Source organism: Delphinus delphis, chromosome 8 (assembly GCF_949987515.2).
Source record: "Delphinus delphis chromosome 8, mDelDel1.2, whole genome shotgun sequence".
Classification (NCBI taxonomy): Eukaryota; Metazoa; Chordata; class Mammalia; order Artiodactyla; family Delphinidae; genus Delphinus; species Delphinus delphis.
In genome coordinates this window covers 6,919,191-6,930,708 of record NC_082690.1, presented here as the reverse complement: position 1 = coordinate 6,930,708, position 11,518 = coordinate 6,919,191, and the positions used below count along the sequence as shown (strand labels likewise).

Here is an 11,518-nt window from a genome sequence, read left to right as displayed (position 1 = left end):
TGAACACTGGGTGCATGTATCTTTTCAAATTACAGTTTTCTATAATTCCTTTTCGAATTATAGTTTTCTCCAGATATATGCCCAGAGGTGCAACTACAGGATCATACGGTAACTCTGGTTTTGATTTTTTAAGGAACCTCCATACTGTTCTCCACAGTGACTGCACCAATTTACATTCCCACCAACAGTGCAGCAGGGTTCCTTTTTCTCCACATCGTCTCCAGCATTTATTATTTGTAGACTTTCTGATGATGGCCATTCTGACCAGAGTGAGGTGACAACTCATTGTAGTTTTGATTTGTATTTCTCTAATAATTAGTGATGTTGAGCATTTTTTTCATTTGCCTGTTGGCCATCTGTATGTTTTCTTCAGAGAAATGTCTATTTAGGTCTTCTGCCCATTTTTTTATTGGGTTTTTTTTGTTGTTTGATATTGAGCTGTATGAGCTATTTGTATATTTTGGAAATTAATCCCTTGCCGGATGCATCATTTGCAAATATTTTCTCCTATTCTGTAGGTTGTCTTTTTGTTTTGTTTACGATTTCCTCAAAGGAGACAAGAATATACAATGGAGAAAATACAGTCTCTTCAATAAATGGTACTAGGAAAACTGGACAGCTACACGTAAAGAATGAAATTAGAACATTCTCTAATACCACATACAAAAATAAACTCAAAATGCATTAAAGACCGAAATGTAAGACCAGATACTATAAAACCCTTAGAGGAAAACATAGGCAGAACACTCTCTGGCATAAATCACAGCAACATCTTTTTAGATCCGTCTCCTAGAGTAATCAAAATAAAAACAAAAATAAACAAATGGGACCTAGTGAAACTTAAAAGCTCTATCTCAGATTTAAGAAAGGTCAACTAAAAACTAGAAAGGATAACACTGCATGAAAAGGTCTCCTGGGCCAAGCACAATGGGAGGAACAGTTACAGATCTCAGAGGTAGGGAGGATCACAATTTATAGAGAAGACAAGCATGGTCTAGGGACCTGCCCAACCTCATGCCTTCTAGTATTACATCCATCTTTCCTTCCCCACAAGAATAACTGCCACATACACCTTTGCTCAAGTATCCAAAGCGGGACACAGCAGCCAGGCTTGTCCATAGCTTTCTAAAGAAAAAAGAAGTAACTATCGTAAGTTAACAGATGCTGACAATTACGGCAAATAAAAGCATGCAACATTTTTACACACAACTTAAACTGCAGATGCTAAACTGCAGATGCCTAGAGCAGCAATAAAATGACTCGCTGGGAAATGAGTGAAAAGTATAGCATCTACAACACTGGCAACAACATAACTGTTACTTAAAAAACAGGCATGCTGGTACCAACCACTGACATGTCACCCATGCATGGCCGTCTGCCCTTTACTGAGCAGCCAAACACTGCTGAGCCTGGTTTTACATTAAACCTGACCAGATGAAATTTTAAAAGGCATCCACTGGGATACCCTTGAATTTTCATATTTGAAAATAAGCAAAATTAACCCTCTAGCTGACTTTGTTTATATGATACTTTTTCCTTTCTACAAAACTACAATTTACTTTATGTGTTACTGTTTTAATCTTGTTGCTTCAAAAATTATACAGTTTTAATCCATGGACTATGTGGTCATTACATGTATTCCTGCTAGAAACTGAAATTTGCTATCAGGTCTGGGAACAAATCTGGAAAACAAACTGTTCTTGAGAGCAGCTACACTGGAAAAACTCCTGAACAATTTATACAGAGATATCTTGCAAACTAGTCTAATGATTTTCACTCAAGACAAATCCAGAGAAATTTTGGCCTGAATAACTATTAAAAAAAATTAAAGGATTATTGAGATCTCTCTATACCATAAATCCCCTATCATTTTCCAAAGATTCCAAAGAGATGAAATTAAATTTAATCCCTTCCTCATTCCATCCATTGAAATAAATTCCCAATGGATCAAAGATTTAAATGTAAAGAGAAAACCATAAAAGAAAATCATGGGAAAGCTTTTATCACCTCACAGCGAGGAAGTCCTTTCTAAGTATAATTTTAAGAAGCCCTGAAACCACAAAAGACTGATACACTTTACTACATACAAATTTTAAAATCTTCCCTAACCAAAAAAAAAGGTTTTAATTGTGAATAAAGTAAAATGTAATTAATTAAGAAAAGATATTTGGAACATATCACAATGGGTTAATTTCCTTAATATATTAAAAAAGTGCCTATAACTCTTTAAAACCCAACAACCCAAAAGATAACTAGGCAAAGGGCATAAACAGAATAATAATAGAAAAATATGAAAGAATCTTAAAACATTAAAAAAAGTATTTAACTTCACTCATAATAAAAATGCAAAAAAACAAGATTTTTTTTTATCTACCAGGCAAAGATTTCTAAAAGTTTTAACAAGCTGTTTCGAAGATGTGGGAAAATAAATATACACTGTTGGTGGAAATACACATTGGTATAACCTCTATGTAGGGCAATCTGGCAAAAAAAATCCTGTGTTTTCATGAATCCTACTTACCTTTCTTTTTAATCATTTCTTTTGCTCTTTCACTCTCATGGTTGATTACCTCCCTTCCTCAAGCCCTTTCAAACAGGAAAAAGTGACCTGTAAGCAGAATTTGTACACAGCACACTATGGGCAGCCTGACTAACGTCAGATCAGTCAGGAAGCCTCTTCTAGTTCTGCTGCCACATCAGAACCCTACCTCCCTGTCCTGCACCCCTGCTGCAGCGAGAGCCTCCTCCCCTCCCAACCTGACTTATACACCAAGCAGACCTCCCAACACTTGTTCTCACAGTTTTGACTGTGCTATTAGAAGTTTAAAAAAAAATGTTTTTAACTTCAGAATCAACATGTGTTTTTTCTGTTCCCTTCTTTGATAGCTTATGAAAATGTAGAAAAAAACAAAAGATAATGAATAGCAGGGAGGCAGGACAGGAACCAAGCAGAGTCAGTCCCAAGGTCACCAGAAGCTGAGTGAGGGACTGGCCGTTCCTGCAGACCACAGGGTGGCTTTAACCCTTTTTCCTGATTGGCTTAAAACCTGACCAGACTCCACTTCCACAACAAGCTTCTTAGAGCACAAGTCTCTGACCTAAACCCGGGGAGTCATCATCAGTAGTTTAGAACCAGTTGATTCTTCATCTTCTACTGACCAAGAGGTAAGGAAGCTGAGGGAAAGAGAAGTTCCTAATCCCTGCAGGAAAAGCATTCTTAGCAACAGTTGAAGAGTCCCAAAGTAGAATGCATTTTTTTTCCAAGAGAAAAACAATTTAAAGATATAAATCCACTAAAATTTAGAATGAATACATAGTGTAAGAATGGTTAATGATGGATGGCATTTGAACATTAGAGGAAAATCTTCAGTCACTGGAAATATTTTAGAAGGATTCTTGCCTAATTTTTCTTATACAATTATTTGATACACATGGACACATTATACTCAGACACACACTATTCATGTTTAGAATACATAATTTTCTTAAGAGTCCATTTGGTATATCTATGTGTAGAGTCATAGCTGTGAAGCATTCTGTGGACAAGCTTGGTCTACTTGGTTAGAAAATGGAACATTCGATGTTAGAGAAGACTTTGCTTCATAAGAAACTTGTATTCAGGGACAGCTCTAACTCTGAACTGTTCAAAGAACTAAATAAAATTTCCCCCCAAAATGGCTATTTGAATATGTCATCCCTATCACAAGAATATATTCATGAAATAAAAAGTTCCGTTTCAAAAAGCTGTGTATAAAACCTGGGGGAAAAACAGTTTTCAATAGAAGTGCAAGTATTTTGAAGTCAAACAGACATGGGCTCAAATCTCAACTATACTGTTTATAGATAGTATGGTTTGGGGCAAGTAACTTAAATTGCATCTCAGTTTGGTAATCTCTAAAAGAGGAATAACAACCTTGTAAGGTTAGTGCACGGATTAGAAATGACGCATGTAATTATCATATTGCACAGTATAGATGAGACCCTCCCAGAAATGACAGCCATCATCCTCATCTTCATCACTGAAGCCATAAAATGTTTTTGTTGTTGTGATTATATAAAAACTGAGGAATAAAATATTTTAATCTGCAGATGTTTGGCTTATCACTCTGTAATTTTTACCATTATTAAGAAGAGAGTAGTAATTTAATAAATAAAAAGAAACCAATTTCAACTAAATTAAGAGGCTGTTTTCTAATTACTTGAATCCCTTTTATGAATGTGAAGGATGCAAAATCAAAAATTAGAACTAGGGGCTTCCCTGGTGGAGCAGTGGTTGAGAGTCCACCTGCCGATGCAGGGGACATGGGTTCGTGCCCCGGTCTGGGAAGATCCCACATGCCGCGGAGCGGCTGGGCCCGTGAGCCATGGCCGCTGAGCCTGTGCGTCCAGAGCCTGTACTCCGCAAGGGGAGAGGTCACAACAGTGAGAGGCCCGTGTACCACAAAAAAAAAAAAAAAAAAAAAACAACTTTGTGGGCAATTCTTACTTTCATCTTTAAATTTATCCACAATTTTTAATTTTTAATATAAAAATGTATTCACTATTTCATTTTTTAGTTTTAAAGAAATTAACTTCATGAATTGAAAGATCTAATCCAGTTTCTTCCCTTGAATAGCTGAATGCTAAGTTTCCATCTCAATATACCATAGAAATCAATGATGTTAAATGAATAAATACATATGAGTGAATGACTGAAAAGTTTAGGTCCTTAGCATAGGGAATACAAAGGCAATGTGCATAAATAAGGCAACACTGTTATACAAACCAAGATAAATCTAAAGTGGAGAATGAAAGCAAGAAAAATAGCAAAGGAGAAAAGCAAAAACAAGTATCTGGCCTAAATAACTAAGAATATTAAACAGACATTCTTACATATCAGGATCTGAGAATCATGAAATAAACCTACACATCAGGAGTTAATATAAATTTAATCCCTCCTGTATAAATATATTTCCTATCCCAACCTATGAAGAACCAAAATCCATGGTACTTGCACCCCATCAAAGAAATCTAATGCCCATACTATAAGTGTAAAGATTGTATCAAATTCATAAACCACTTCGTTTCCCTTTTCAAAAACTCACAAAATCCAACCCAGGAATACCTTGTTCCAGTACTCAAGAGCTCCAGGTGCTCTTGCTCAAAGAAAAATAAAAAAAAAGCCATGGTAGCTGCATTAACATATTCTAGCAAGTGAAATTAAAGTAGTCAGAGGCTGCAGAGAACTCTGCATCTACCTTGACACTGGCACACAGAACAAGCAAGCTGCACTAAACTTAAGCATTCCACTGGCTGACTCAATAAATAACAAAACATGTGCTTTATGAGACATGTTAAAAGCTAAGGATCTCAGGAAATCCTCACTGGCTAAGCAACCATCTCACTGGTCTGAGGGACTACTCATTTTTTTTTTTCAATCTACAGATAAAATAAATCAAAACTATAATTGTTAACAATGAAGTCTGAAACAAGGTTTAATTCTTCTAGCAACAAGCTAAAGGTCACTAAAATACAACAAATTCATGTAACGCTTAAAGGAATATACTGGTTAAAAGTAACTAAACTTAACAGAATCCATCATCTTTTTAAATGACCACTGGATAGTAAAACAGTATTTCCATCTGAGAAAATCTATAGGACTAAAGGAAGGAAGTGGACCACAGTTAATTCACGTAACAGTATAGGATTAATTATGGATTAAGGATTAATTATGCCACAACTGATTTGGTAAAAAGGTCTTGTAAAGATAATGAAAGTTTCGTATTCTTTAACATAATGGTGAATTAAAGGAAATATTTCTTGAGCTAGAATTTTTACTGAATATGCCATAGTCAGCGAGATACAGAACAAGAAGGCCATATCACTTTTACAAATTTAGGGCTCTAGAAAATTGTGGTCTTGGCAAAAAAACTGTCTGTACAATACGTCTGGTTACTGCTTAACTAGACTTCCTCCTAATGTTAACAATACTGCAAAAAGAAAAGTGCTAAATGTACATTTAATGAATAATAATCAGGGGAGAAAGCAAATAACCTCCATCTCCAAGGAAGGTGTGGGGAAGTCTAGAAGGTACTAGGATAAAATCACTAGGGGGAAAAATTAGGGCTATACCCACCCCCCAAGAAAAGAGTTACACTAAGCCTGCACACTTGCATAGCTCAGGGTATTGCATTAACTTATTAGAGATTCTCCCACCAAACTACATTGAAAAAATGCCAACAAATCAAGTATCTTCAATCTACTGTTTACCTCCTGGTATTCTAACCTGAACAGATCACTCTACTATATGCTGATATGAGACAAGTAATTTTAGCAGCCTGCTACTTATCTTATTCTGCCTTCTCCAGTGCTATCACCCAGAGAGGGTGGCAAGAATAAAGGTGGGTGGGAGTCAACAATGACGAGTATTACAGAACATTTAACTGCTTATAAAATGATAAGCCTTTTGCTCGTCACAATCATCCTATCCTCAAGTAATAGATGTTAAACCCACATTTCTAAATATTAATCTGAGGTACATTACTCTGATTTTAAATAAATCAGATCAGATATCAGTAATTCTTCAACTTTATTTTCCTAGAAAGGAGAACTAAGTTCCTACCTGCTCATTTAAATTTATTTCAGGAAACAGGCATTTTTCCCATTATCCTTTGTTATAGAAATTTGTCCTGCTAAATTTTAGAAATTGCAAAATAACACTAAAGTGAATCTCTTAAAGAGTAAAATATAATAGAAAAGCAAAATGAACTTAATATAGGTAGTTCTTTAAAAGATACAGATTTATGTTTAAATTTGAATGACACATTAAGACTTGACTATTTGCCTATTTCTTCTGTTTTTGCTAGCACCAGACATTAACATTATAATCTGTGGTGCTTTTCACATGATATTTTCAAAAGATATAATGAATACAAAGTACATTTTATGATGTCTCATAAAATGAGACAGTATGCAAAATAATAAAGTTTCTTTTTAATTTTTTTTAATGCATTTATTTATTTTTGGTTGCACTGGGTCTTTGTTGCTGCGTGCAGGCTTTCTCTAGTTGTGGCGAGCAGGGACCACTCTTCGTTGCGGTGCGCGGGCTTCTCATTGCGGTGGCTTCTGTTTTGCGGAGCATGGGCTCTAGGCGCGCAGGCTCAGTAGTTGTGACGCACGGGCTTAGTTGCTCCGCGGCATGTGGGATCTTCCTGGACCAGGGCTCGAACCCATGTCCCCTGCATTGGCAGGCAGATTCTCAACCACTGCGCCACCAGGGAAGCCCAATAAAGCTGTTTTTAAGTGTCAATTCAGAATCCTCAAATTATATCACTATACCTTTGTGGTAAGATAAGTATGTTTAGAAACTCAATTAACTTGGTGCTTACTGATATACAATTCATTAACCTACTGTTTCACTATTACAAGTAGTATTCAAGTTAAATATACAAAGCAACTGAAAACAACAGTACTACTTTTGAGTCCATGGTTTCCATTTTAGAAATAAAGTTGGATTTTTTTAATTTAATGAAGCTCAGATAATTCAAATTCCCCCCGTGCCACTTATTACCCATATGAACTTGGGCAATTTACTTAAGATCTCTGAAGTGCAATTTCCTCATCTGAACAAAATAAACATGCCCAATCATACTGCAATCAAAGTGATTAGATAAAACAGTATACATAAAGCACCTATGGAACACAACATGTGTAAATAAAAGATGCTAAAAAAATGGAAGGTATACTTAAAAGAAAGATGTTTCATGAATCTAGGTTTAGGATCTACTAAAAATATGTTAAACTCCTTCAGAACAGAAATCAAAATTCTCATAAGGGCTCCTTTATAAATTACTAAAATATCACTGTCTCACCTGAAGAAATATCACAAATACCCAATGCAGTGTACAAAGTTTTCCAATTGTTACAAACCTGTTTTTTAAACAGTTGGTTTGTTTGAATCAGAAAGCCCACACATGACATTTTAGTTAATAAGTTTTTAGTTAATAATTTAGTGAATAATCTTGAGATTTAAGGGCTTCCTCTCCTCCTTTTTTTGTCACATATTTGTTGAAGAAATCTGGTCCTGTATAACCTCTAGCATTCCAGGCCCTGTTGATTATATCTATCCCAACAGTGCTGTTCTACCGGTTCCTCTAGCTCTCTTATTTCCTTTACAGGCATTAATTCCTAAAAGCTACATTGAATGCTTTAGTTTCATGTTTTTTGCCTTACCTACCAGCCTTCTAAAATAAACATTAATCAAATGAACAGCAAAATGGTAAAATGATACAAAATGCAAAGACAAAAGTAACCAAAGGGCCATAGATAATATATTCTTGCATGACTTAACCAGGCATAGTGGGGTAGCTATCCAAGGTACAGCATATTAAGAAGTTTCAACTGTTGTTTAACTTCCAGCCTCAGAGGGCTCTTGCATCCCCTACTATCATCTGTGACCTTTTCATGTCCTCCTACACAATCTGCTAAGGACAATGCGATACCTGCACACACCTGAACAATCTATGACTAATACCAAGACTTTACCCAGTATGTCTGTCACTAATTAGTTTCTATATTTTAGGACAACACAAAAGCTGTGTGAACTATGAAATATTCTTAAAGGACAGAAACATAATCACTCCTCTTTGAGCAGGAAAAGGAACAACTGATATACTGGAATAAATGATCAACTACGTGAAAACAGGTGAAATGCAGGACTTATCCTACTCTAGTATATTAAACCTAGTTCATCAACTCAAACATTTGATATTAAATGATGAGCAGGAATCAAGAGATCAAAGATATATCTATAACAGGCTGCGTATCTGAGAAAACATGGATTCATGATATAATTAACACAGAGGGGTAAACATTAATAAACCTTCATGAGCTTGGAAATCCAACCTGTTAGTATCAAGTAACACAGGTTTGCCAAGGAGAACTAGACAAATCTCCTCCCCATTCCCTGCTACCCAAGAAAACATTGTTAACTATCTGGCCAGTCTATCAGAATCTCCAAGTCAAAGAACTACTAAAACAGTGAAAGATTCTACAAATAGCAACTATATCCACAAAGTAACAAGGCATTCTTAAGTGAACAAATGGAAAAGACAATTCACCATGCACTGGTTTTTCTGCCAGTTGAACAACCAGCCAGTGAGTATCATCACCCATTCTGTCATTTTCAAATATAAAATACAAAGTAGATACCAGCAAAACGAAAATACCACCTTAGACTATTACAGTAGTTTACTGTTTTCAAAGCACTCTGACATATTTCAAAGCAAATAACAAGTGACTAAAAGAAACTAAACCAAGTGAAGGGTGGGAATTTTACATCTGAAATAACAGATTTTAGAAGACCAAATTTATAAGAAAAAGCACTGAGAAGTGAATTTATTATAATCTTTCAATAACTATACAGTCTAACATTAAAGAGCTTAATAACAACAGGTGTAACACAGGAAATAAACAAACAGTAAAGTATGGTCACTTAACAGCATTGTTTTCCAAGGAAAAAACTGAGGCTATTTCTCCAAGTGTGGCTTTAAAACAGAGGATTCTCAATCCTTTTTTCTGCCCCAAAACAGTTCAAGGATATGCACACACTCATTAGGAACAATGACTCATAAACTATTTAGAGATTTATTTTGATGAACAACCATTTGAAAAGCAAATTATCTTTGAGAGGGTCAAGCTTGTTGAGCATTCAAACCTTAAGGTGAAAATTATTTTAATGAGAACTTAATTTAGTTGCAATCAGCAACACACACACAAAAATTAGTTTTAAAGAGGGGGAGGGAGGGAGGAAGAGCTGGATGAAATGAAGTCTCTGATCAGCTAAGGCAATATGAGGGGAAAAAGGAGGAAGGCAAAAAGTAAACTCTGTCGTAATCCCTTAAAAATTAACGGATGAAATAGATGTAAATCATTAACCAGAATATCTGGGGCTATCAGTAAGGGTAGCAATACCCTTCCTCAAAACATTCTGCAAAGGACACCAAAGTGACAGAATGCTCAACCGTATGGACACAGGTTGTGAATCAATATGCGGGTAATTCTTATGCTGTTATTGATATTTTTCTTAGGCAATCTTCTCTGAAATTAGGAACATTCGCCTGAATGAGTATCTGATGCAAATGTCTAGTCTATGACATGATAGTAAAGAAGAATTTGGCCAGTGGCTACTTAAGGCTGAAAAGGATGAAGGGCCAGAGAAACATTTGTGTCAGAGAACACAGAGAACTGGAAACAACTATTAGAACTTAAAGAAGTTTCAGAGATTCCAGTATTTTCAAAGCTAGAAGAAATCTTGAAGACCATCTACTCTGAAGTCAGTTAGTAAACTTAACTCCAGAAATGCATGTTTCCTTTTTCTACCTTTCTATATGGTAAATTTTCACATAGTATCTCATATTAATTCTGATGAGATGGTGTGATCAGAACACTGTCTCTGAATTACATATGAGGAAACTGAGGCTTGCCCAAAGTCAAGCAATTTATAAGTGGTATTAACCTCTTGGGTTATTTGAGAAGGAAGAGGTAAAACATCTCCTCCACCAAGAAATTTCAAATTATTTCCCAGTCCAAAGTATTCTTTCTGCTTTCCCATAACACTTGCAAAAACACTTGCAAAATACTTTAAAAATACAAGAGAAACAGACATAAAGAGGTAAAGTGATTTGCCCAAGGGACACCAGGGTGGAGGGAGCCTGAGATTATGCACTTAACCACGAAGTCATGCCCCCAAAATGGTCACCAAGTATGATCTCTTCTGCTACAACACATTTCTGTAACACGAATTAGTTCCTATGAGGTTGGTAAGTAGGGGAATGTGTCAACATAACTCAGATTACATGTGACAATTTTTCCCACACATTATGTTTTCGGCCAGGTACGTTCAGTTTAACACAAAGTTCTCTACACGGGTGAATGTGGCGGTAAAATACAGGGATCAGTGGACTGCACACAATGCCCACTCGTACCACTTTGTTGCTGGTTCAATTTGGTCCCATCCTATGTCTTGGGCTTTCTGCACGGTGCTTCCTCCTTTTGGTGTACTTGGCCTTTGTCTCTGTTATCAGCAGTCTCAACCCTTCATTCCACCACTTTCTATCAAGCAACCATCACCCTATTTAAAAGGTAAAATCCTAGGACTTCCCTGGTGGTCCACTGGTTAGGACTCCACGATTCCACTGCAGAGGGCATTGTTTGGAACCCTGGTTGGGGAACTAAGATGCCACGTGGCACAGCTCAAAAAATTTTTTTAATTAATCAAAAGGTAAAATCCTAACTTAACTGTAATATTTCTTTACCTATTCAAAATTTGACATATCTTCTTAACTGTTTTATTATTAGGATCGTTATTGCTTCTATTAGTGCTCTGGATATAAAGCTGTATAGACTTTGAGTGATTTGTGCAACCATATTTTTACACATTACTGCAAAAACAACTGTATAAAAAATAATGTTTTAAAAACGGAATCAGGGCTTCCCTGGTGGCGCAGTGGTTGAGTCCGCCTGCCAATGCCGGGGACAC

General features: G+C 36.1%; 1 protein-coding gene across 1 annotated transcript in view; it reads right to left on the bottom strand.

Annotated features, from left to right (window-relative positions):
• ARHGAP32 (Rho GTPase activating protein 32) overlaps positions 1 to 11,518 on the bottom strand; it is a 264,249-nt gene that overhangs the window by 175,078 nt on the left and 77,653 nt on the right. The gene's annotated exons all lie outside the window — the stretch shown is intronic.